Source organism: Myotis nattereri, assembly GCF_964212035.1.
Source record: "Myotis nattereri genome assembly, chromosome: 17".
In the NCBI taxonomy this organism is placed as follows: domain Eukaryota; kingdom Metazoa; phylum Chordata; class Mammalia; order Chiroptera; family Vespertilionidae; genus Myotis; species Myotis nattereri.
Window position 1 is genome coordinate 27,982,844 of NC_138092.1, and position 27,984 is coordinate 28,010,827.

At 41.0% G+C, this 27,984-nt stretch overlaps 1 pseudogene across 1 annotated transcript; it reads right to left on the minus strand.

Annotated features, from left to right (window-relative positions):
• Positions 1 to 4,276: 4,276 nt before the first annotated feature.
• LOC308533258 (cTAGE family member 2-like) lies at positions 4,277 to 27,901 on the minus strand (annotated as a pseudogene). Its single transcript has 2 exons — positions 27,773 to 27,901; positions 4,277 to 5,030 (listed from the first exon to the last, which is right to left on the minus strand). The product of its transcript is annotated as a cTAGE family member 2-like (transcript).
• Positions 27,902 to 27,984: the final 83 nt, after the last annotated feature.

Here is a 27,984-nt window from a genome sequence, read left to right on the forward strand (position 1 = left end):
GAATAGAGAGCCCAGAAATAAACTCACATTTACATGGTCAATTAATATTTGACAAAGGAGACAGTCTATTTAATAAACGGTGTTGGGAAATTTGGACAGATGTATGCAAATAAATGAAACTAGACCACCTTCTTACACAATATACAAGAGTAAACTCAAAATGGATTAAAGACTTAAATGTAAGACTCAAAACCATAAAATTCCCAGAAAATTACATAGACAGTAAAATCTCAGACATTTTTCTTAGCAATATTTTTCTGATATATCTCCTTGAGCAAAGGAAACAAAAGAACAAATAAACAAATGGGATTACATCAAACTAAAAGCTTTTGCACAACAAAGAAAACCATCAACAAAACAAAAAGACAACATACTAAGTAGAAGATATTTACCAATGATACATCTAATAAGGGGTTAATATCTAAAATCAGTGAGATACTACCTCACACGTGTAAGAATGGCTATCATCAGTAAGTCAACAACAAGTGTGGGTGAACTCTCATGTACTGTTGGTGGTAATGAAGATTGTATGGAGGTTCCTTAAAAATAAAAATGAAATTGCCCTATTACCCATCTATTCAATTTCTGGGAATATATATATATATATATATATATATATATATATATATATCTCCAAATCACTAATTTATAATAATATATGCACCCCTATGTTTATTGCAGCATTATTTACAATAGACAAGATATGGAAGCAACCCAAGTGCCCATCAATAGATCAGTAGATAAAAAAGCTATGGTACATATACACAATGGAATACTACTAAGCCCTAAAAAAGAATGAATGGTTACTTTTTGTGACAGCATGGATGGACCTAGAGGGTGCTATGCTAAGTGAAATAAGTCAGACAGAGAAAGACAAATACCATATAATTGAACCTATATGTGGAATCTAATAAATAAAATAAATAAACAAAAAATGATTATAGTGTTCGGATCTTTTAGCATCTCATTAAATTCACATAGCTATAATTAATGGGTAAAAAATATCTTTATAGATCTGGAGGCACCCCGGCTATTTTGCTGTCTTAGACATCTCTTCAGTCTTTTTACTGAAATGGATATACTAGTACAAATGGAAAATACATAATTTCTGGAGTATAGGTCACATTTTCCTGATTCTTTGCATATCCAGTAATTTTTCATTGTATACTGATGTTCAGGGAGTGTTAGATTATGCTATCTGCTTTAAAGGCTATTGAGTTTTATTCTAGCAAGCAGTTAAATTATTAGTGGGTTCTCTTGATCCTACCAGGTGGATTTATTTCTGTTTGTCTCTTAGTCCTTTTGTCCTCAGTCCTAAAGGACATAACTTTTTCCAAGGCACATGCTTCACTCAGAAAGCATGGCCTTCCCAGGTCTGAGTTGAATGCCTGCAGTGCTAGCAAAGTTTCTCCACTCTGAGTGGTAGGAATCCAACATCTCCCAGCCTGAGCGACCCGAGGACCCCTGTGGAGCTCTCAGCCTGCAGCTGCTCTTCTCTGCAGGGCCTATTAGCATGTCCTCTGCACTGATGCAGTCCAGCCTTCAGCCCAGGACCATGGGGCAAACCCACTCAGACTTGTGCCATCCCTTCTCCCTTTCCCTACAAAGTCCAGCTGCTTCACCTGAACTCCAGTATCTGCTTCTACACGTTCAGAGCTCTTTGCTCCCTGTGCTGCAGTTTGAGTGTGTCCCTGGGCTGAAAGCCAGGCTAAATCGGGGCTCATTTCGAGTATTTCCCTTTTCTCTAGGATTACCACATTCTGTTTCCTGTTGTCCAATGCTTGGAAACATGTGCTTTATATATTGAGTGCAGGGAAGCTAGGGCTGGTACCAGTCACTCTGTCAAGGTTGGAAACTGAAGTCTGCATTTTGGATGAAGTAGCGAAGTTTTCAGAATTGTACACAATTTTTACAATATTTTGTATGGTTTTGTGGTCTCGTTTACATAAAATGATAGCTTTTTATAGCCTGAAAGAATTGTAAAAATGTCGTCATTTCTTACTTTTAGAAACAAGAAAACAGAGACCCAAAAGGGCAGATAATTTTCAAGGTGAAAAGCTAGGGGAGTGGCAAAACTAGTTTTATCTGGCCCTCTTCATTTTTTTTTTTTTTAAATATATTTTATTGATTTTTTACAGAGAGGAAGGGAGAGAGATAGAGAGTTAGAAACATCGATGAGAGAGAAACATCGATCAGCTGCCTCCTGCACATCCCCCACTGGGGAAGTGCCTGCAACCCAGGTACATGCCCTTGACCGGAATCGAACCTGGGACCTTTCAGTCCGCAGGCCGACGCTCTATCCGCTGAGCCAAACCGGCTTTGGCCCCTCTTCATTTTTAAATGTGGAAGGCAGAGTTGATAGCTCTCTCTTCTTAAGTCCCACTTTCTTGTCTTCGATTCCCATTCTTTGCAGAGTCTCAGCCAGCCTCAGGATCACAGAGCAGTATGGCAACTCTGCTTGTTATTAATGTCTCTCAGCTCTAAGCCCTATTTCTCAATAATCTGCTCTGTAATATTTTTCTTTTAATTGTGGTAAAATAGACATAACATAAAATTTACAGTCTTAACATTTTCAAGTGTGCGACTATCACCACGAGCCACCTTCAAAACTTCTTCATCATCCCAGACTAAAACACTGTACCTAGTCAACATGAACTCCCCTCTCCCTCCTTCCCAGCTCCTGGCAACCACTATTCAACTTTCAGTCTCTATACATTTGAGTCTTCTAGGTGCTTTAGAGCAGTGGAATTACACAGTATTTGTCCTTTTGTGTCAAGCTTATTTCATTTAACATAAAGTCCCCAAGGTTCATCCATGTTGTAGCATGTGTCAGAACAATATTCCATTGTATGTAGATACCACGTTTTGTTTATCCATTTATCTATCAGTAGACACTTGGGTGGTTTCCACCTTTTGGCTATTGTGAATAATGCTGTTGTGACCATGGATGTTCAAGTATCTGTTCAAATCCCTACTTTTGATTCTTTTGGAACATACCCAGAGTGGAAATGCTGGGTCAGGATAAGTTTGGCCTGATGGAGGAGTCATCAAGAATGATCCTATTCCCAAGGAGGTGAAAGTGACTCCGGGTCAGAAGGTTCCCTGTGAGGATCATTTAAATGGTCTTGGCTTGATTCTCCTCTTTCATTAGAAATCTGATGGACCTGAGGATTCCCTGGGCCTCTTGAACCTCTTCTCCCTTTTCCTGGAAGCAAAGGTGAGAGTCTGAGTGGATCCTCCAACAAAGATGGAAGGGAGAGAAAAGCTCTCCTTTCAGATTAAGGTCTACCCAATGCTGAGGGACAATATGGGGAATGCTCTCTGCCAAAAGCTGTATTTGGAACATCAAGTGCATAAGGATCTTTTTCTAAAAGTTTAAATTTAAGCTCTGTTTTAATTAATTTTTGTCTGAAGTAAGAATTTTCTTTCTTTTTTAAACTTTTATTTTTGTTAATCCTCACCCAAGGACACTTTCCCGTTGATTTTTAGAGAGAGTGGAAGGGAGGGGGAGAGACAAAGAAGAGAAACATCGATGTGAGAGAGATATCAATTGGTTGCCTCTGCACGCACCTCGGGGGCTAGGGATCAAACCTGCAACTGAGGCATGTGCCCTTGACCAGAATCAAACCTACAACCTTTCAGTGTGCAGGCTGGCACTCTATTCACTGAGCCAAACCTGCTAGGGAAGAATTTTCTTTCTTTAAATCATTGAGGTTTCTTTTAGCAGTCCGAGCTGTCAACCACTTACCATGTGAAATTTTTCTCATGGGAAATAATCTGCCCTTGATAAGAATGAATGGTTCTCTCCAATTCTTCAAGATCTTTGGCTCACTTTCTATTGGTCTCTAGCACTTCAGCTACATGGCTGACCTAGCTTTTCATCTGCTTTAGAAAGTTTTTCCTCTTTCTCTAACCAGTTATTTCCTTCTACTGTCAACTTCCTGTGAAATATCATTTCATCTTCTAGATACAGTTCAGTCATTACTGTAAGTTTGTGCTGAAGCTTTGGATTCTCATTTCCAAGATGTTCATTTTCTGACTGCAGAGATGCTGTTCAAGTCTGGAGATTTTTTGTTTTTTAAATATACATTTATTTCAGAGAGGAAGGGAGAGGGAAAGAGAGAGAGAGAGAGAGAGAGAGAGAGAGAGAGAGAGAGAGAGAGAGAGAAAGAAACATCAATGATGAGAATCATTGATCGGCTGCCTCCTGCATGCCCCACACTGGGGATTGAGCCCGCAACCCAGGCGTGTGACCTCCTGGTTCATAGGTCAATGCTCAACCACTGAGCCACGCTGGCGGGCAAGTCTGGAGATTTTTAATACACTCTGTAAGCTTTTTCTTTGTTTTATCTACTTCAGTTACTTAGTGTATATTTGACTTCTTTCTCCTTCTAGGGCTTTTAAAAAAGCCTTAAAAACCCTAGCAGCATGATTCAACTTCTTCAAAGTTATTTATTTATTTATTTATTTTGGTTGATAACCTAAGAGTGCACTATTTTCTGAATCATTCTTCAGTTCCAATTCCAGTTTTCATCTGTTAAGTCTTCTCCAAGCACAGCAGTCCAATCTTGCATCTTTAGCAAGTATTCAGTCAGGGATTTGATCTGATTTTATCACATAGAACTTGTTTTACATATATTTTGGAGTCTTCAAATGTTCTTTTCTGTTTATTAAATTCACTCACTTGTTTGTTCCATCCTTCAGCTTCTTGTAAAAGCTGTTTCTAGTTTTCCTAAAGTTAGAATTTTCACTTAAAACATCTTTCTAGCTATCTTAAGTCATTCTTTATTCATTTGAAACATTTTGAAGGTCATTTTGGCTTCAGTTACTTGTGAAATGAGTGATGTTGGTTCATCTTCTAAGGACTATACCCTTTTTGAAATATCCACCATTGATTCATTTTGTTAAGAATGTTTAGATTTCTCTTTCTTTTTTTCTAGGAAGAGTATTTTATCCTCAAATCCAGGTTTGGAACTCTTCTCGACTCCCCTCTTCTGAGCATTACAATAGGGCCCACAGACTATTCCAAACTACATTATTGAAAGCAACTTCTGTAAGAAGCTTGGAGAAATTACAAGGGGAATGTTCTCCACCTGCCTTTACTATTTCCTTTCCAAGGCTTTCATTTTACCACTCTTAAGAGGCTAAGTCATCTTTCTTAGACCCTTTCCTTAAGTGATTGCCTGCATTCCTTTCTATTCCCCCTTTTCTAAACCTAGCTGGGTTTCTGTTACAATTTTGCAAACACCATTCTCCTCTAGGTGCCAAGAGAAACTGGCCAGAGGGTTAATGTGTTAATGGTGCTAGTGGGTATGTGGTTAACTTTCTCAATCATTTACAGTCAGTAGCCACAGGACCCATGTCCCACTTCCTTCCCTCCCCGCAAAGTAGTTACTGCCTAAAAACCTGCTGTTTTCCATCAGAGGGTGAGGGGAGGTGAGAAACCAGGAAGCTGAGATTTCTGAGAGGATCTGGAAAAAGAGCCAAGGTCATCTATATGCTGTGAAGTGGTTTTCACACACAACTGATAAATCATGCTGTTCTTGAAATTAAGATGTTGGCATTGAACAAGCACAAATGCAGACTAAATATATGATCCTCTCATCCTGATTAACATCCCAATGGCCTGAACAATAGATCCACATAGTGAGAAGGGCTGTGGTATGCTTGGTCTTGTCTTGCTTGGGAATATTGTGAAACCTAGTCAATCAGTATAAGAAAAATAACGTGAAGGTGAAGTGCTTTCTGATAGTACTTAAAGAATTCTTCCAAAATATACAGATTTAATGAAAAGAGGAAAAATTGAGTATAGATAACACCAACATTGAAAAACAAAGCCTGTTTCTAGGGAAGCAGCAATATTTTCCTTTTTAATACAAGCAGAATGTAACAATGAACTTTGAGAATTCCAATCCTTGAACTCAAGAGTTAGGAGTTGAGTAAATTCTCTTATTTTCATAGATTTAACAGATTAACTCAGAAGTCTGTTCTTAGCAAAGCTTGCGCATTCTGAAATAACAGATATTTGCAGTTCAAAATCTTGAATTTCCTAAATTACTTTTCTATAAAAGTCTTCTTTGTTTTTCATTATTATTATTAAAGAAAAAAATGCTCATGCCCCTCATAATTTCAGAGAGCACTGATAAACAAAAATAAAAGCAAAAAGACGGATGACTGCACCCCCTCAGTACATAGGCTGACTGTTTCAGTCATCATGTTGGTATTTGTCCTTTGAGATTTCTTTTCAGAGAACATTTTCCTCTGCAAAAAAGGATAATGCCATAAATCCTATGTGGAAACATGCTTTTCTCACTGCCCAATGCATCTCGAGCATGTTTGCAGGTCAGCAATGTATTGCCAGTGCAATGCAGTATTAAGGGCTGCATTCTAAGCCAAGCGCAGTGCTTCTGGGCTGGCTTGTCAACATTAGCAAGATTGGCAGAGTTCCTGCCATGATGAAGCTGACAGATTAGTGAGAAAGAAACAGGAACTGTAATGCATCACACAGTGATGTAGAAGAACAGGTGTATGATAAAACCATACATAGCTTTTTGGAAGGAGGAGTATTGAAGCTGAGACTTGAAAGATAAGTCAGAATTAACCAGACCGGGATAGCAAGAGGGTGTTGCAGGCAGAGGGGGGTCATACTGGTACTAAGGATTTGTGAGGAAAAAAGCATTCGGGGCTCAGGAAATCAAACCGAGGACAGTATGCATCTGACCAGTGAGTTAGGGAGGAGGGTAACCACACTACCCAATCCAGGTCAAACGTGAGATAAGCACCACAATATATGATCGGGTGCTCAGATTGTACCCTAAGTGCATTGAGAAGCTGTGAAAGGTTTGAGCAGGAGAATGACCATCAGATTTGGGTTTGGGGAAGATGACCAGAGTTAGAACTGAAGAATGGAAAGGGGCTTGGTTGGGCCCAGAGTGTGACAATGACTCTAGGGATGATGCCTCTATAGAGTTCGGAAAGTAGAGATAGAGAGAAACAAGGTTGGTTCAAGAAATACTTAGGAAGTAGATAGGAAAGTACTTTGATTGCATTATTCACTGTGATTGAGAACTCAAACAGAAGAACCAGGGTTGGAAAGAGGGATGTAGATGGTGAGCTTAGCATGGGGCATGTGAAAGTGGGGTCCTTATAGCCTTTTCCTGTGGAGACAGCAGTAGGTGAGCCAACTAGGTACTTGGTTTTGAGTTTGAGGTCACAGATATATATTTTTCTATCTTTTGCTGGCATCTCTATGTTCCTGCTCTTCTGAAAGCATTGCAGCTTCTTACATACACTTTGCTCTCTTTTATCTCAGTCCTTATAAATGCTATTTCTCGGCCTGGAACATTCTTTTCCCCTTATGTTTTTCTCCTACTTAATTTCAACTCATTCCGATGACATGACTTCTACCAGGAAGTCATCCCAGATGCACCCGGATCTGGTTTAGCGGCCTGACCAACACATTCCCAGACCATCCCATATCCCAACCCTTGTCATGTGATAACTGCTGATTTTCTTCTTTGTGTTCTCCCCAAAGTTTATAAACTCCATGAGAGAAAGTGTTGCCAGAGAAGTCAGTGGGCCAGATTTCCTTGCCGCTTATGGGAGTGGGGTTCTTGGATTACTGCTGAAATAAACACTTGCAGAGGCCCCTATGGGAGAATGAGATGTGGTAAAAGACTTTCTTTGCGTGGAGTTACATTTCTCGGGTTCCAAAGTTCCATGTCCCTTAAACCAGCCCTGAAAGAGGTGCAACTGGGGGTTCAGTAGAGCCAGAAGCAGAGCCAGTGTTCAGAGCTTCTGTCCCATGTTGCAGCCGGGTCCAGTTCAGCATCAGGCTAATTAAACTCCATTAGTCCATTATGTGGAGCCCACATGGCTGTGGGCCATGTGAGTGAATGTAGGGGAATGTGCCCCCTGCCATAGGAGTCCCAAGAGGACCAAGAGCCAAGAGCAAGAAAGCCAAGCAAGTGAACCCCCTTTTTCTAGGAGTTTAAATATTCAGGTTTCTCTCCCTTGCAGTGGCCACGCCTATTCTGGCCACTGACTTGTTCCCAGAAGTGATTGACAAGTTAGCACCTTCCCATGTCTCTCAGACCTTACTGGGCATGCGTCCAAACTGCCTTTGTCCAGACCCTTCCCACATTGATCAGCGGGAACAGACTTGGAAAGTGTCAAACTACAGCTTTCTAGCAAAACTGTATAAATGGCATGCCTATATTATCTAGTCTTCCCTGTATTCCCTTCCTGTTAATAATAACCAGGTGATTACAATAGTATCAAAAAGATTTTGTCTGAGTTGTAGAAAGCTTTATTGCCAGTACCTCCTGTGGTCCTGACACTGAGGAAGTATCTGGCACACTTACAGTCAGTAAGTGTTGAGTGAACCACTAGTAACTGAAAGACAGGCTTAGAAAGAAGTGGAGGAATTCTAAGATTTAATGTTAAGCCGGGGGCAGAAGATACTAAGGGAGGCATAGCCAGGACTAAGGGTAACTTATCTACTAACTTTAAACAGAATTTATTAAACTAATATTGTTTGACATTTAGGTCCTTGCAACATTTTCTTAACAATTTGGTATTACAGTGTTATCATAAATGCTCTTCTACATAATAAAGTTTGCCCATTTTAAATTATGTCTTTAGAGTAAATTGATAAAAGTAGAATTGCTGTGCCAAAATTTTCATTTTATTAGATTTTTGATATCTAATAGTAATAATTTATCCACCAGGAACATATTTGTGCTTATTTCTTAGCCCTGAACTATTTAACATTTTTTAAAAGAATAGTTTATTGATTTTTTTTTTTGAGAGAGAGGAAGGGAAAGGAATATATATATAGAGAGAAACAATAATCAGCTGCTTTCTTCATGCCCTCCTATCTGGGATGGAGCCTGTAATCTGGGCATGTGCCCTTGCTGGGAATTGAACCAGCAACCTCCTGGTGCATGAGACAACACCCAACCAACTAAGCCATGCTGGTGAGGGCTTAACATCCTATATAATAAAAGGGTAATATGCAAATTGTCCCCTCAACCGCGAGTTCAACTGGAGTTTGACCAGGGGGTGGGGCCGGCTGGCCAACCTCCTGTGTCCCCTCCCCCAGCCAGCCCACTGGATCCCACTCGTGTATGAATTTGTGCACCAGACCTCTAGTTTTAATATAAAGCTCTTGTTCATTTATTTATACTTTTTTTATTGTGGTAAAATATGCATGATATACAATTTACTATTTTAATAATCTTAAGTGTACATGCCAGGAGCATTAAATACATACATAATGTTGTACAACTTCACCACTCTCTATTTCTAGAATTATTTTTCATCATCCGAATCAGAAAGTCTGTGCCCATTAAACAATTCTTCCCCATTCCCTCCTTCTCAATTATTTCAGAAAATCATTTGCATGTCTTTGGAAGGAACTTTTTGTTTTATTGTTATTTCATTAAACAATGGGAATGTTAACTCTTAAAACTTCTGATTCTGCATTTGGCCAATTACTGGGAAAATGGGTGAATAGTTATATGTCTTTGTGCCAAAGAATGGAGCTTTGAGAAAATAATATGCAGGCCCACAGTGCCATAGACTAGCTAGGCCTTAAGGTTTGGGAGACCCAGAAGAGCATCCTTCGGTAATATTCAAGAGTTCTTTAATCAAGCTGAGGATTTTTCATCTAGTAATCCTATATAATAAAAGGCTAAAATGCAAATTGTCCCCTCAACCCAGAGTTCAACCAGAAGGCAGGTTGGCCGGTCAACCACCCAGGGCCCCTCCCCCCAGCCAGCCTGGCCCAATGGCCCTGAGCGGGGCAGGCCGGCTGGACCCCACCCAGGCACAAATTTGTGCACTGGGCCTCTAGTATAAAATAAGCAAAGACCAACATGTTTAGGATTTTGGAAGTTTATCCTAAACTAGAAATAATCAAGATACAGAGGGATTCTTTTTGTTTTTACAGGTGAATTTTACAATCCTAAGTATTAATGAGGTGTGGTTTACCTAAGTGGTAGCAATTTTAAGAAAAATAAGAAGGAACATTTAGTCTTTGCTTTGAAATAATTTCCCAGAGATGAAAGATTGGATTAATTTTTTGAAATTTCCATGGCATCTACTGGGGTGCTTTCATGAAAAGTCAGAATAACCCAAGAATGAGACACCATGGGATGGAGAGGACCATATATTTGGACTTGATAGGGATCCTGAGGTTAAGGTATGTCTGGAGACCCATTAAAACAATGGCAGCTTGCAACTCTGCTAATTATTGGCTCTTGCCTATCTTTTTCTGTTAGAATTACTAAGCAAAAAGGCATTGTATTGAACCTCTGCATAACAGGAGGGAGAATTTATGGAGGATTAACATTCTTTCATCTTTTTTACCTTTAAATAGAGGAACAAGTCTAACAAAGTGAATTAAAGGGAGGTACTTTCTTAAAGGCTTTGAAGTTTTTCTTTGCAAACAGAGTTGAATTGATTTGAGCATTTTCCCTTCAAAGTAAAAGCCCTGCAAGCAAGTTTTCTTTATGCATTCCTTGCTCTTTGTGAATCAGCAAAGGTTATACAGTAAAAAAGAGGGTCCGATAAGGAGCAGGAGCAAGCCAACCCCTTTAGAATATTAGTCAGTGATGATGAGCTCATAAAATGACAGAACAATGTCTTTAATGATTAAAAAGTTTTCCTTCTGCACCCTGGAAGCAGTAAAACCTTGGGATGGTGTTAAGGTTAACAAAACAAAACAAAACAAAAACACAACAAAATCCAAGTAGTAATACAATCCTAAGTGTCTGCATCTCATTGCTATTTATTTTTATTTTTAAATATGTATTTTTATTGATTTCAGAGAGGAAGGGAAAGGGAGAGAGAGATAGAAACATCAATGATGCATGAGAATCGTTGATCGGATGGCTCCTGCCTCTCTTGAGAGAGAGGAAGGGAAAGGAAGAGAGAGAGAGAGAAACAATAATTAGCTGCTTTCTTCACGCCCCCCTATCTGGGATGGAGCCTGCAATCTGGGCATGTGCCCTTGCTGGGAATTGAACCAGCAACCTCCTGGTGCATGGGAATGTAAGACCAGAGACTCAGGACTATGTAAGACAAAGTGAATTAAAGGGAGGTACTTTCTTAAAGGCTTTGAAGTTTTACAAGTACAAGACTATGTAAGACCGGAGACTCAGGAGAACCTTACTGTATGTCCCCAAGGAGCAATTATGGTATCCCTTAATTCCACACTGGGAATTAAGCCCACACCTGGGAACATGCCCTGACTGGTAATGGAATTGTGACCTCCTGGTTCATAGGTTGATGCTCAACCACTGAGCCACACTGGCCAGGCCATCTCAGTGCTATTTAAATTTAGCTAAATGCTGTCCGATGGTGGGGCTTTCTATGTTTTAGTACCTAAAAAAAACACACACAACAAAATTATGTGTAATATGTTTCAAAATAGCCAATATTGATGTCTTCTATAAGTCACCAGTTTTGATGGTCACCCTACATTCAGGATACTTTCCTAATTGAGCGTGTACCCTGCAGTGGGCTTAAAGCAGCCATGGGGCCACTGCAGCTCTGCCCCTTATCAGCTTTCATACTGCACAGACTTTCTGGGACTCAGTTTCCGCATCTGCGCGATGGAGATGTGAATGGGAAGCAATTCAGGAAGCTACTTCTGGTGTAGTGGCAGGGGGTTAATGAAGAGATACACTTTTGTGCTTTTGAGATACTTTGCATGCATTTTATTTTACTAAGTAGATAAAGGGAATATTTGGATTAAATGAGGACATGTATGGAAAAATCCAGCTCACATCTCTGGGATGGCATTGGAAGTGCTCTTACCTGGAAAGCGGCTGGCCTAGGTGCCAGCATAGCCAGGGGACCTGCCCGGGCTCACCTTCTCTTGGGGTAAAATGAGGGGTGTCGGGCCCAGACCTTTTTACAGACTCCAATGTTCGAATCTTAAAAGCAAGCAGGTACTTTACTCAGAGTTGAGCACTGGAGAACAGGAAGGGATTGGGAACTTTTCCTGTTGGCTGGGATCAGAAAGGGGAATCCGACACACGTGAGGCAGTGAGCATTGCCTATGGTCTCCTGGGTGCTCCCGTGGGAGGACACCCTCTGCACACCGTCTCACGCAGGCTGGAAAACCAAGGCAGCAATCGTCCTTGCTGAGCTTGGTGGCCTCATCTCTGCTGGCCCTTCAGTGGGTAAGTCTTTCGGGCTCCTGATTTTCTTCTCACCTTTATCGTCCCTCCTCTCCCCCTATGTGTACACATGCATGCAAAATTTTAATGCAACCCCCTTTCATTCTACCATTGATGAGATGCTGTAGCAACTTAATACTTGTTTATGTTAATTAATTAGCCTATGGTAAAATTGGTTTCTCTTTCTTCTTTTTAATCCTCACTTAAGGATATGTTCATTGATTTTAGAAAGGGAGGGAAGGGGAGAGGGAGAGAGAGAAACATCAGTGTGAAAGAGAAATATCAATCGTTGCCTCCCATATGTGCCCCGACCAGGGATCGAACCCTAAACCTTTTGGGTTCACTCCAGCCAGCTGATCCACCTGGGCAGGGCCGAAATGGTTTTCTTTATACTCGTTTTGACCCAGGTCGTTGTGACCAGAGACTCAGGAGAACCTTACTGTATGTCCCCAAGGAGCAGTTATGGTATCCGCTAATTCATTGCTCACAGTGACTTTTGAGGACACAACTATTGTGAATAATGAGAATTGACATGCATGTGTGCATGTGTGTACACAAACTCATGTACAGAATACACACATAAAACCATCTTCAAGGAAGATAAACCTAATTGAGAAGGTAAAATATAAAAATAAATGAAGGCAATACAAATGGAAGCACTCGAGTGACGACTTAAAGAGACTGTAACAAACCGACCGCTGAATGCAGAATGAGTTAACCTATTGAACTCTTGATATCCGAGTAAAGCTTTTCCCTGCAATGAAATGGAGCAATGACACCCACTGCTTGGCTGATTTCTGCTTGTTTTTTCAGTACAAACAAAGCTGTGTTCAAAATAAAGGATAAGTATATCCATGTTAATTTTATGTAAGACTAATTTCCCTAACAGCAGAGAGCGTGTTTCTTTGATCTCTGCCTGCCATCTAGGCCGCAAAACGGCTACTTAACGTTCTTTGGGCGGGTTTATGTTCCCTGAAAGTGACAGATCGAATCTGTATGTCTGCCAAATTGCAATTTTTTTCCCTATTTAGCAATGGACCAAAGTATTCATGTGAAGAATTTAAAGCCAAAGTTTGTAGTTATCAGATGACAAAGTTAACTTAAAATGACCATTCTCAGAGGAGAGGCTTGCATCAGCTGGGGTTTTTCTACCGTTTAACTTGATGTCAAATGCTTTATAAATTCAGAAATTCTGGCAGAATTTCAGCCAAGTGCTAGTTTTCCCCAACTTCTTCCTTGAAGAAGTTAAAACACCTGAGGCTTGTAGAAGAGAGAACGCACAGCCATATGATGAAGCATTGAGTCCATAAATTCGCAGTGTCTAGGATTTGATCAGTGATCCACAGGCTTTGTTCATGGCGGGGTGGGAGTGTGGCGGGGGGGGGGGGGCGGGGGGGGGGCAGGGGGGGCGGCTAAATCAGTGATTTTCCACCTCTTTCATGTCATGGCACACATACACTAATTACAATGATACCAACCTCTAGAATTGTTATTATTAAAAAGACTGACAATGCCACATGTTGGATAAGATATAGAGGAACCGGCCCTGGCCAGTGTGGCTCAGTTGCTTGGGCGTCATCCCATGCACCAAAAGCTTGAGGGTTTGATTTCTGGTCAGGGCACATGCCCAGGTTGTGGGTTTGACCCCTGGTAGCGGGCATGCAGGAGGTAACTGATCAATGTTATACTCTCGAATCAATGTTTCTCTCTTTCTCTCCCTCTCCCTTCCTCTCTCTAGAAATTAATTTAAAAATCATATATATATATATATATATATATATATATATATATATGGAGAGAGAGAGAGAGAGAGAGAGAGAGAGAGAGAGAGAGAGAGAAACTGGAATTCTAATACATTGCTGGTGGGAATGCAAAATTGTTCAGCCACTTCAGAAAACACAATGTATGGTTTAATTTATATGAAATCTTAGAAATGGCAAAAAACTATTGTGCCAGTCTGTGCTAGTAGTTGTGCAAATGTATACAACTGCCAAAATTTATCCAACTTTACACTAAAAAAGGGGGAGCTTTATCATATGTAAATTATACCTCAATAAATCTTGGGGGAAAAGTAAATTGGTGATATTTACATTGGAAAGATAAATGTTGAGTAACTATTTTCTGTAGTAAATGGTGTAGCAGTGCAGCTGACCTGCCATCTCTTTTGACTCTTAGGCTTCTCTGCACCCCATTTAGAAAAATCTTTATTGTTGAAAGTATTACATATGTCCCTTTTTTCCCCCCATTGACCATCTAGGCCTCCCCCCGCCCCGGCCCAGACTTTCACCACCCTATGCACCCATTTTTATGGTATTGTTGTTGTTTCTTTCAGGCATGTTTTAAAGAAAATAATATAAATCTTTGAAGTACCTTTAATTTTTTCATTAAAACTCCAATATAAATATTACATAAATCCCTATGAACATTCTATAAATCCACACCAGTTTGCAAATATGTGATTAACAATTTAAGTTGGAAAATAAAGACAGACTAATGACTCCATATGTTTTACTCCCTTTGCTTTAAATATGTGTGCTGTTGGCTAAAGCATTGAAAACACACTGAAAGAAGGAACACTGCTAAAATACTGTACTTTCTTCACTGAGGAATATTAAAATCAAAGCTTAATTTGACAGCTTAAATGTTGTTCGTCCAACAGTAAACAGTGGTGTGTTCAAATAGTGACCTTTTTCCCTTGGATCTTTGAAACCTGAGATCCACTTTGATTATTTGAGCCAAAATGTCAGTGAATGGAAATACTGCCAGAATTGTGCTTTAAAAACCAGTAGGACTATGGAAGTCTATACATAAAGAGGGGCCCAAAGTGTAAATCTCAGTGGGCAGAGACGGTTTTCAAAACACAATTCCTGAAAAATATTTTGCATTTCTAATGTACAGTGTGGTGCATTAGGTGGGGCTTAGAAATCTGATATCCAGTAATGATCTATCTGTGGAAACAAATGTCCTATGCCTGAATTTAAATGTCAAAGCACTCCCTTTTTTTTTTCTTTTCTTTTTTTCTGCTTTCTCTTCTTATGCTTCTTTTGGCTTCAGGCCCTCTTGTCTCCTGGTTTCACTGATGTCAATTTCCCCCAAATCTGATTATTTTCTTATTTGTATATTCTCTTAAGTGATAATAAAAAATTTGGTAAAATCGGGTTTGTGGGTAAAACTATGGCATGGTAGAGCCCTATAGCATTTGCAGATTATAGATATGAGGGACCTGTGGGAGATGGATTCTTGGGAACATTGAGCTTGGAAGTCACACTGGGTTTGAATATTAGCTCTGCTGTTGCTCTGTCCTTGACTGTGTGCTAGTGTCGTAACCTTCGCAGGCCTTAGTTTCCTCATCTGTAAAATGGGATTAATGCTTAAAGATTGTTGAGAGGATTAAAAAATATTGTACCTACAATCCACATGTCCCTGAAGTTTGTCACTAAATCTATTACATCCTAGTCTCCAATCTGCCAAATGAAAAGACCGCCGCCCTGTCTTTCTCTAGAATTCCTAGGAGCCCTGATCCACATATAAGCCGAGCAGTGGACTGCACATCTGCAGTCAGCTCTGCCCGGCTGTCCTTGGCCGCCCTGCTTAGCTGGGTTGAGGCTGAGCTGGGCTAGATGCCCAGAAGCGGTGCCCTGTGTGGGCCTCTGGAGTGGTACCTGGAGCTTCTGTTCCACGTGCCTCCACTTCTCTGGTGCTCTGCGTGGCATCTGAACAGAGGAGGGTATCTTCTGTTTGTGTCTCTCCCCTGCACCGCCCCCCGCTCCCCTTCGCCCAAAGTCACAGGGATACTTGTTCCCTGGTACTGAATGTGACCTGGAATGCCCAGCCTTTCCTCCTCTGTGAATTAGGCTCTCAGAGGCTTTGTTGTTTCTATCACCGTTTCCTTTTCTCCAGGTCCTGTGGTCCAGGAGACGGACCTGTAATCCATGCCTGGACCCAACATGGGGACAGTGTCTATGTATGTTTGTTCCCAAGGGGCTCCTGGGTCTCATAAAGATCAGGAAATGGAACTAGATATGTTCATTTACTCGTCATTCAAAAAATATTAATCACTACACTAAGAGCTGAGAATCAGCGGTGGACAAGATAGCTTTGGTAAATATCCTTACAGAACTTTCAGTCTGGTGGCAATAAATGCAATGAATATGCAATTTACCAGGCAAATAAAATAATGCGCTGAAGGGAGAGTAAACAAGGAGCTATAATGCCCAAGTGGATTGGTGGGTGTGAGGGAAGCTTCTTGCAGAAATGCTGTTGGAACCTGATCAGCCAAGAAAAATCTATGCCTTTAATGAAGGGGAAGAATATTGGAGTAAGGGCAAGGCAGACAGGGCTTTCCTCCCAAACTGTGCAAAAGGGAGTATCCCCCAAAGGGAGTATCCCCTAACAGGGAGAGCAGGGTGTGAAAGGAATGAGCTGGGGGTCGGGGATGGAGAGCCCTAATGGGATAGAGCAAGCTATAGCCCAGCCCGCAGCAGAGAGCAACTGCTGGTCGTGGGGCTTCCAGCAGCTCTCAAAGGCTCAGCCTGCTCCTGAGCAGGTACTTTCAGCCTGAGCAGAGGCTACCTGGTGAGGCGACATCCCAACGCAGAAAGGCGGCAGACGGGGCCAGCTTATGGTGACTGCATGAACTGGGACCCGGGCTTTCTGTAACTCCCCTGGGCAAAGCCTGCATTCCTATGTAAACCCCACGAGTCAAGGGTTCTCTTCACTATATTCTGACAAGATGCAAAATAATGAACACAGAGACTACACTACCGAGCAAGTGAGCTTTTCTATATGCTCAAGTTCAGTAGTTTTCCCCATTTCTCTCTGAAAACATGGTAGATGGAGATGTTTTCCTCCCTTCCCTGGCTCTGTTCCGCTTCCTCTCCCGTCAGACGTCTCTGCGGTATAGTTATAAGGAAAGGGACGCTTTCTGACAGCGTTTTGCATTTCCTGCGGCAGGTCAACAGGATGTTTTTAAATGTAGAAGCTTTGACCTCGAACAATAGGATGAGCAACTTTCAATGAAGAGACGACGGGGACTATCTGCCTGCCTGGCTCTCTTGTTTCTTCAGGGATGAACGACACACGCATGCCTGGATCTGGACAGATTCCTTGACATCTTTTTTTTTGTTTTTTTGACCTCTAGGGCGATGGCTTTTTCATTTTGAATCCTCTTGTTTTAAAAAAACCTAGTGTCCTATTTTAAAAAACATTTCAATTATAAAATAAAACACATATTAAAAGTACATAAAACATCTACATGTAGTTCGACAAATAATTATACAAGACCACCCAGGCTGAGGTAGAGAACATTGTCGGGTTCCCAGTATCCTAATGTGGAGAGGTGAAGACTGGGATATACGGTCCTTGTTTTTCTTTATGACTTTTGTTACCTCTGATGCTAGCCCGGGGGCACACTTCCCTTCTCCTCTTGCTTTTCTTCCCACCTCCCATACCCTGGAATGTCTTTTGGTCCCACTCCAATTGTGAGCTTGGATTAGGACCCCCTCATCGGTCTTCCTGTTGGACCCGTTCTATACTATTATCACTGCCCTGGCACAATGCATGCCAAGTATTGGCATCTTTAAAAAAGAGTAACACTCTACACAGGATACTCCATGAGGACCAGGGCAGCTGACTACTCCTTGGGAACCCAATGCCCAGCACAATGCTTAGCATGTGATGGGCACCCAGGACATGCTTGTTGGTTTGGAAATTAACTCTGAAAAGCATTGTCAAGGTCATCAGCCTAGTGAGTTCTGTTGACTGACTGTGTTGTAGACATGTCTGTAGACTCATTAAGGTGAGAATTTTCTCTCACTATTGTTAACTGCTAAATGATTGTTAATTTGGAATGCCAAATCCTTCGCTGAGGCTTTTTTTTCTTCTCAGCAAAGAGGTGCTGGTAGTGGGTTGAGAATGGATGGGAGGAAAGGGGCAACATTTGGAGATTGGCTAGCATACCCAGAGGCCCTCAGAGCCAGCTGTGAATACTGGATAAAAGGCCGTAACCAAATCCTCAGAAGCATCTCTGCCCCGTGTCCTAGAAGAAACAGTTACTCCACATATTTGGGAGCTATGCAAAGCCTGGCAAAGGGGAAGAGGGAGCTGCTTGTGTGGTTTGGATGAATCTGAGGTAGCCACCATATGGATTTTGTGCTATTCCTGCTGTTTATCTTTTAAAAATAGGGCAGTGGTTACACAGCTGAGGCTCGGAGCCTGCCCAGCTCCCTGCACGACTCTGCCCGCTCCCAAGCTTGACAGCACTTCCTTCCTGACCTCGAGTGGCTTCCTGCTCTGGCCTTATCGCGCACAAAACTTGACACTGCACTGGATGGAATGCACTTAAAGTCCATACATGGAAATCTTTTGCTTTCTACATTTACAAACAATTGTCATCGACAAAACGCTTTCTTTCTTTCTTTTTTTTCCCCCTCCAGACTCTCGTAGCGTAGGATTAATACGGTTGCAAAAGAGTAAGGGAAAGAGAGCACTTTCCATCTTCATGGCTCGTTTTCATCTGAAATTTCAATATTTTGTTTTATGAGCCAAAGAAATAAATAGTAAGTATGACATATATGTATACATCAGCAAGAGAGAGTGGTGGGAAGTTGCAGTGTTTACAGGGCTTTGGGAAATGGCTTCCCACACAGAGTGAGTTATACAATTATGCAATTCACTTTATATGATTTTCATTTTATTACGTCTCCACCTTAAAGAAGAATGGTGGGTCTTTTGGTTGTGAATATTGTTATATAAAGACAAGTAATCTTTTAGTACTGACATCTTTGGCTTCCCTTGCACATTTTAAGTGTTTCAGTAATTCTGAAAGCTCTTTTGTTTCCCTTCATCTGAGACCTCCTGATGTACTTTCTCCCATAAAATTTCAAGGTACATATAAGATAATCCTCACATTGAAAATTAAAATTTAGAATGCCAAATCCATCAAAGATAAATGGGGCTCACAAAATTTTTAAAGCCTCATTTTCTGAACTGTTGAATATTGATAAAGATAATGCAACAGAAGTTTCAGGGACATAGATCACAAACAGCTTTGCAATGCATTAAAAACAAGCCACTCTGAAAATAATTTAAAATTTGGTATGGTGCAGATCTGGAAATTTCAAGGGGTTAACAGAAAAGAACGTAGCTTGGAGAAGGTTCCTGGGAGTGTCTTGGCTTTCTAAATTTAATTGCTTTTCATGAGCTCATCAGCCTTCTTAAGATATTATGATCTTTTACCCAGGCTAGGGGAATTTCCTCAGATGTGATTAAAGAGTGGGCTGGGCCATGTCCTCAGAAGTCAGAGTACTTAGTATTGGAAGCATGAACTCTCTTGGAATCTTTCCCGATTTTATTTCAGAGAAATACCCCCTTGAAGAGCAACTCCCACGATGGAAGGCAAGGGACAGAGGAAGCCTTTTGAAATGGATTTACTTTTTAATTTGAAAGTTGAAAAGTCTCCCCTCACCTCTTTGAAAACGATTTAAGTAGGAGTCAGGGGAAAGAGTTTGAAGTCTCTTTCTTAGGATGAGTAGATTAAGTAAGTGAAGAGTATTCAAAAATACCCGTGAAAGTGCACACTCATCCTGAGTTATTATTGCCAACGTCCATGACTTAATTACTTCAGGAAGCCTGGTGGACCCCGTGGGTGAGGGTAGCCTAGGTTTTTCGTTGATTCCTAAGGAACAAGGCTGCCTTAACAAAGTTACTACATGTGAATATAAACTCCCCTGTGACATGTGACGAAGTTGAAACATGTGACAGAGATGGTAGGGGACGGACTGAGGGGTGGAGTGGGAGGAAAGGTCTCTGTGCAGATTGTATTTGAGCTGCCGCCAGCTGAGGTACAAAGGCCTGTGGGTTCACCGCGCCCTCCCAGTGCATGGAGGGTAGGACTGTTAAGAGGGGAAGTTGAGGAGGTAGTCGGGGGCTAGATCATGCAAGGCCTTCGAGATCATGGTAAGAGTTTTGGATGTTTAAGTGTTGTAATGTACATAACATATAATTTGCCATTTTAAACATTCTTAAGTGTACAGTCCAGTGACATTAAGAACATTCACTTTTTTTTAAAAATATTTTATTGATTTTATACAGAGAGGAAGGGAGAGAGATAGAGAGCCAGAAACATCGATGAGAGAGAGAAACATCGATCAGCTGCCTCCTGCACATCTCCCACTGGGGTTGTGCCCGCAACCAAGGTACATGCCCTTGACCGGAATCGAACCTGGGACCCTTCAGTCCGCAGGCTGACACTCTATCCACTGAGCCAAACCGGCTTCGGCAAGAACATTCACGTTTTTGTGCAGCCATCACCGTCCTCCTTCTCAATAAGTTTTATCTTTTGAAACTGAAATTTTAAATCCACTAAACAATAACTCCCCACTTGCCCTCACCACAGCGCTTGGCAACCACCATTGTACCTTCTCTCTCTATGACTGTAACTATTCTATGTACAAGACATCTAAGTAAAATCATACAGTACTTGTCCTTCTGTGTCTGGTTTATTTCTCCTGGCATTATATCCTCCAGGTTTATCTATGTTCTTGCAAATAGCAGGATTTGCTTCCTGTTTTTTTTTTTTTTTTAATAGGTAGGGAGAAAGGGAGAGAGAAAGAGAGAGAGAGAGAGAGAGAGAGAGAGAGAGAGAGAGAGAGAGAGAGAGGTGTGAGAGAGAAACCTCGATCGGTTGCCTTCTGTATGCACCCTGACCAGGAATCAAACCCACCACCTTTTGGTGTGGGGGGCACTTCCCCAACCAACTGAGCTACCTGGCTAGGCCAGGATTTACTTCTTTTTAAAGGCTGAATAATATTTGACTATGTATATACCACATCCCCTTTAACCATCCATTTGTCAATGGACAGTTATTGTGAATAGTGCTGTAAAATACACTCCAGCAAGGCACAAATATCTTTTTTGATTCTCTACTTTAAATTCTTTTGGGCATATCCTTAGAAGAAGAATTGCTGATCATATGGTAAATTCTCTTTTTAATTCTGTTTTCCACAGCTGCAGCTTTTTACATTCCCACCAGCAATGCAAAGGGGTTACAGTTATTTCACATCCTTGCTAATACTTGTTATTTTTTCCCATTTTATTTTAAATAATATAGTCGTCCAATGGATATAAAGAAGGTTTGAAATCCTTACGTTAGAATCCATTAAATGATTTTAAAGGTAGTCACACGATCCTCTCTCTCTTTTTTTGAAACAGCCACTCTGGCTGCATCATGGGGAATGAGTTGAAGGGGGAGGAGAGAGCAACAGGGAAGATTAATTATGAGAATACTTTGGTGTCCAGGAAAAGGATGATGGTGGCATGGGCCAGGTGAGTCATTTTAAAGAAGAGAAGTATGGAGATTCAAGCTATACTTTTAGAAGGTAAATGTATTGGTCTTAAAGATGGATTGGGATTTGGGGTTCTGAGAGAGAAAAAGCAATAAGGTATTAAGGTTTCTGGAATAAACAACTGGGTGTTGTTGTTACTATTTTCAGAGAAGACTGAATGGAGGGTCGGGGAGGTACCAGGATTGGAAATGAAAGGCTCGTAAAATATTCAGTAGAAGCACCAAAAGATACAAAATTGGGTTGGTAACATGGGGCCTGGGAAAACTGCTGCAAGTCAGAAAAGTTAAGTCAGTAGCTTAAGGTCACAGAGCACAGAATGCAAGTGGCAGAAGCAAGAAGCAAACCCAGGATGGTGTGACTCCGAAGCCTGGTCTTATCTATTCTGTGTCACTGTCTTCCAGTCAGAGCAGGTCATTCTCCAGAATTTTGATCAATGACCACGTTTATCTACTTTGGAAAATCTCTAGTAATAAAAAGGAGTCAGTGTGGAGTGACCTCCGAGGCACAGTGGGGAACCGTGTCATTGTGATAGTCGTTCGAAAGCAAACCAGTTAAAAAGCTGAGGAAAGCACAGCTGGCCTGGCTCAGTGTTTGAGCATCAACCTCTGAATCAGGAGGTTGTGCCTCAATTCCCGGTCAGAGCACATGACTGGATTGCAGGCTCAGTCCCCAGTAGGGGGCATGCAGGAGGCAGCTGATCAATGATTCTCTCTCATCATTGATGTTTCTATTTCTCTCTCCTTCTCCCTTCCTCACTGAAATCAATAAAAATATATTAAAAGAAAAAAAACAGCTGAGGAAAGCCAAGAAAGGAAATTAGGAAAACACTCTACATATTTTTCTACACATATTGCCCTCATCATGAATGGCTTCTGAAGCATCACTAATAACTTTATAGTCTTAAAAGCATAGAATGCTTCAGTAAGGATCAATGGCATGTTTTGTGGCACGCTTCTTCTGGAGGTTGGAGAAGTACAGGCAAAAAAGTAGTGGATTTGGCCCCGGGTAGTCCTTGGTTTGAATCCTAGTTCTGCTTTTTAGTTGGCTGTGTGACCCTGGAGAAATTAACTTCTCTGCACCTTTTTCTTCATTTGTAAAATAGGGACAATCATTTTTTTCTCAGGGGATCCTTTGAGGCATGTAAAGTGGTTACTTACAGCTGGGTTCATCTCAGGCTATGTATAAATGATAGCCATTATTAATGATAACCATCTTTACATTTTTTTCTTCTTCTCTTTTCCTCTTGTTCTGTACAATATGCTTTTCTCTTAGGTGAAAGGATACAGAAAAAACAAACAAACAAAAAAACAGTACAGAGCACAGGCCATCAAGGTCTCACGGAATTATTGAGAAATCAGGGGCGTCATTCTCCCTATTGAGTCCATTTCCTAAAATAACTCCTTGACCATCTGTGACCCGCCTTGACAGAAGTTACAGATAGAAACGAGTGAGGAGTTCAGCTTGTTTCTTACCAGCACTTGTCTGGTTGCTTTCTTGGCTCTCCTCAGCTTTTTAACTGCTTTTGCTTTTGGAAGACAATTATAACAACAAGGTTTCCCACTGCTCCTCGCAGAGGTCACTCCACACTGCACGGAGACTTCCCGGAGGAAAGCACGCATGTTCTTTTGCTCACTGGGTAGCAGCTTGACCTTTTCTGACTCTCTCTTGCCTAGGTCCCAGTGCAGAGCCTGACTTTTTAAATCAAAGGGCAGAGGCACATACAGCGGGAGCTGGCATGGTTTGGGCACTGATGGAGTGCGGCTGATTAGGAGGGAAAGGTCAACACTGCCTTGTAAGGTCCGTGGCTGAGGAGGTCCAAACTGGTCTGTGAGGTAAGTGACAAGTTTAAAGTCACTGAGCCATCATCAGGGGCTTAGAAGTAGGGATCGGGGCTTGTGGACAGCTCCGGAATTGGAATACATCCTGGTGGTCTTTTGCATAGAAGCGGAAGGTAGACAGAGGGTGGGTGGATCACCCATGAAGAAGCAGAGTATGGGCAGAGAATGCTGTGGGGTCAGAATTTGAGACTGGTCCCTAACCAGTTTGGCTCAGTGGATAAAGCATCGGCCTGTGGACTAAAAGGTCCCAGGTTCGATTCCGGTCAAGGGCATGTACCTGGGTTGCGGGCACATCCCCAGTGGGAGATGTGCAGGAGGCAGCTGATCGATGTTTCTAACTCTCTATCCCTCTCCCTTCTTCTCTGTAAAAAAATCAATAAAATATATTAAAAAAATAATTTGAGACTGACTATACTGTGGATTAGGAAAAGGAAAAGGAGCCAATGACACAGGCACGACATAGAAATCCTACATCTCAAAATGTAAAACAAAGCCCAGGGGTACCCTCTCCCAGAGAAGCCAACCCTGGAGGTACCAGGAGGTTAGGAATGGAGGCAGGCCATGGCACTTGGTAGCTCGCAGGAGCTGGTGACTCTAGTACCCATTTCAGAGACGGAGGGAGAAGTTTCATCCTCACATTAAAGGACGATGGGTCACCCAGCCGGTGTTGCTCAGTGGTTGAGCTTCGACCTTTGAATCAGGAGGTCACGGTTCAATTCCTAGTCAGGGCGTGCAGGAGGCAGCCCATCAGTGATTCTCTCTTATCATTGATGTTTCTATCTCTCTCTCTCCCTCTTCCTTGCTCTCTGAAAAAAAAAAAAAAAAGGTATTTTTTTAAAAAGGGAGATGGATCATTAACTTGAGGGGCTGGCGGGTGAAGGAAACCTTTACACTAGTCTTTTGAGAAGGATCTACAGTAAATTAAATTTGATCAACTTACTTTTTGGAAATTACCACAAATTTTATCACTGTTTTGAGCAGATTATCTAAATATAGACTTTTTATAAATTACAGACATAGGCATAGTACTGCTTATACCAAAAAGGTTTTTAAAACTACTGAAGTGTTTAAGAAACAATGTTCCATTTTCTCCTTATGTTTTAACTTGACCTAACACACTCAAACTAAATACATTTCAACTATTTTCAACCGATTTTTGAGGTCTTTTTTGTACTTACTGTTTTGAAACTTATTTTAGTTTTTATTTTAAAATAAAATTTAAGATTTATTTGTTTACTAAGATTTCTTTACTGAGCATCTTAACTTTGCTGCATCTGGTGAGTGTTCATTTCCCTACATACTAACAGTTGCACCTAAAGCACTTTCCAATTACCTTTAGATGAGTAAGCTTCTAGGCAAGGGGGCCAGAACCTTTCTGTACCTTAGTCCCCCTCCTTTGAGAAAATGACACATTACGGAAACTATTAGTTCTTAACAAGGGAGTGGTTATTTCTAAGATTGAAGAAGAGATAGACCATTTCAAAAGGTTCACCTCTTTCCCTTTTATCTCTCCTTGTTTATAGAGATGGGAAGGTTCATATAAGGAAACCTAGCCTTACAGCACTTTCCTTTTGAGGGTGTTTGCAATGTTTCTGTGTGCCAAAATGCCCGAGTTTATTAATATGCACTACACATTGTGTTTATTTCTGTTTCATCAAGGTTTTGCCAGATCATGGCCTGTCTGTGTCTGATAGTGGCTGTGTTTGTGTATGAGCACAGGGTCATCTGATAAGGAATTGTCGCATCATGCGATTAAGCGATGTTTAACATGGGTGTGAGCCAGAGAGTTTGACTCCCAGCACACTTTTAGAAGGTCTGATCAACAAAAGAAAGTTCAAGGCATCTTGAAAGAGGTCATTGATTACAGCCAACGTCTTGATCATTCTGGACTTCTTCCTTCCTGCAGAGACACAATTAAAATAATGTGGTACAGTAGAAATGCTTCATTGCTGGAGGAAGGACACTCCCCCCCCCCCTACCCCCAGAGATAAATCGATGTAAAAATCTATCTCCTGTTCAAGAAGATAAAAACAAATAGTTTTACCTGGTAGAAGGCCACTCAATGAATTGTAGAAGAATGGATGCTTTATTACCTGCATCAATTCCCGAATGCTGTCTAGCACGACTTTCTCAGCACATCCAAGGCCCCAAGGGCAGACTGGGAGCATCGTGGGGGCAAGAATTCTGTATTATTTACTTTTGCATCCCTGGTTTGGTTTTGTGGTACCCAGTAAGTGCTTCATAAATTTCATTCCAAAGACTGGATGATGCTTGAAACAAATCCAGTTACTAGGCAGGAATCTTAACTAAAACAAACTGACTTGTCATAGTTTAATGATATTTTTGTATTGATATATAATCTCCAAATTATCAGTGCTGTAATCAGCTATAAAACTGAATTAGTCTGGAAAATACTGGAAGAAAGTTTTGTGTGATAGCTAGCTAACGCTCAGAAGCTATGCCACCCTCATCGCTATTGGTTTTGTGTGCCAGGGAAAATTCCAAAATGAAAGTTTTTCCTTATTATTTTTTTGGCCTTGGATTCTTCTCCTAAATACTATGGGTATATCATCTTGATGAAACTTAAGAAAACATGCACACACACACACACACAAAAAGAATGTGTGTTCTCTTCCGTAAAGTCTGGTAATTTTAGTAATCCGTTGCCCTATGAGATACAAGGCAACTCTGCTTCCTCTGTAGTCTGTTTTTTCTTCTTTTCTTTCAAAATAACCTGCCATCTTTCCAAAATAAACATGAAGGGGAAATACATTAGTGGGTATGTAATCACCCAGCTATCTGGAGCAGCATGCCTCTAAAAAAGTAGTAAAAATAAAAGTCATCAGAAATTTATTCTGGTTTTGCAAGACTTGTTAGTGTTCTTGTCTTTTCTTTATACGATTTTTAAAGAGAAACATTTATATTTATGTAAAAAGTTTGCTAAAGTGAAAATTAAATAGTAATCTTCCTAGAACTTATTTTCTCTTAGATTTTTCAGGTTATAATTTTGGTGAATGTCATCAAAAAAATTTACCTTACAGATTTTTAGCATTCTAGAATTATAATATCATGTTCTCTATCTATTCAATACTTATAAAGCCTCATTCTGATGAACTTATCTAATAACTTTGCTAACCATATAATTACGTTATATACATTCATCATAAAATGTCTATTTAACATTCATTTTTAGACACCTTGAGTTTAAGGATACTTTTAGGATTTCTTTTAATCCTGAGGGGTCTTTGATATTTAGGAAACATTTAGAAAGCTGACTTGCTCGAAATACTGGTGAATAATTTTACTACCTTCAATTTATATTTTGGAAAATACAATGATCACTCTACTTTTCCTTTCTCCTGTTCCTCTTTTCCTCCTCCGTCCCTTCTTCATCTTCATCTTCAAAACAAATGATTTATTTAGCACCTACTCTGATACTGTGCAACAAAAGTCCAAAGTTTTCAACTACTTTCCTTAGATCTCAGAGCAAAAAGCTGACCTAGGAGTCAAATCCTGACTCATTTTATATCATTACCACATCCAGGAGCAGAATGTTAGAAATAGAATACAGATTTGTTACTAAAGATCCTGCTCTTTTGGAGTCTATGATAATTTGTAGAAAGCTAAACAAAACTCTCTGTGTATAGCCTACCAATCTAGAAGACAGGATTTGCCAAACAATTTAACAGCTTCGTGGGATAACAATGTTTACTCCTCGGAGGCAAGTCAACGGCTTTTGCCCAGACACATGCTTATGAGACCTGAGGGTCCTTATCTTGTCACGAAAGTCACAAGAAGGTTTACTTGCAAGCAGACCTTAGTAACTATGGGGATCTTAAAGCCAAATAAACGAATTACTTAAAAAAAAGGATTCTTCAGTTTAGAATGGCTGCACCCTCAAATTCCAAACTACTGTGACAATCATCCCTGGTGTGTATAGACCTTCCCTTGCCTTTGAAGGCTTATTTATTAAAATTCTACATGCTGAAAAGGGACCACATTGCTCACTCTCCTGTGAGTTCACCTCCAGCCAGGACTCTGGAAGGAGAACCTGAGTGTGGGCTCACAGCTAAGCCCCTCTTTTGGTGAGGAGGGTCAGTTCTGAGGCCGGAGGTCTCGGTAAGTATGGCGAGAGCCATGACTCCCTGGACCTCTCTATCTGAAATGGACACGTCTTCTCACTGTAGGGCTAGGGCACAACTGGGGCTAGAGATGGGGAAGGAAAGACAAATATCCTCTGCCAGGACCCAGGAATCCCACATCACAGTCCTTTCTCTGAGTCTTCACTACTCACCTTGCCCAGTCAGTGGGGATGGCGCAACAATTGCTCAATTCATAAAAGAAAAGGAAGAATAAAGAAAGAGCCGCAGTGCTTGCTGGCAGTTGGTTTCTGTCTGGGTACCTGTGCTGGCCAGTCTGGCAGGTTTCCTGTTGATGGATGACCAGCTGGCTTCCAGTCACTGTGCTGGGGCTCCCTGGCTGCTTGAGCCAGCAGATTCAATCCCCAGGAAACGAGCTCATCCACAGTCATCATAGCTTTAGTCTGTGGATTATAATAAAAGCTCTTGGAGATAAGGAGGATGCATTCAATTAAAATGTGTAGCCACGCTTCCT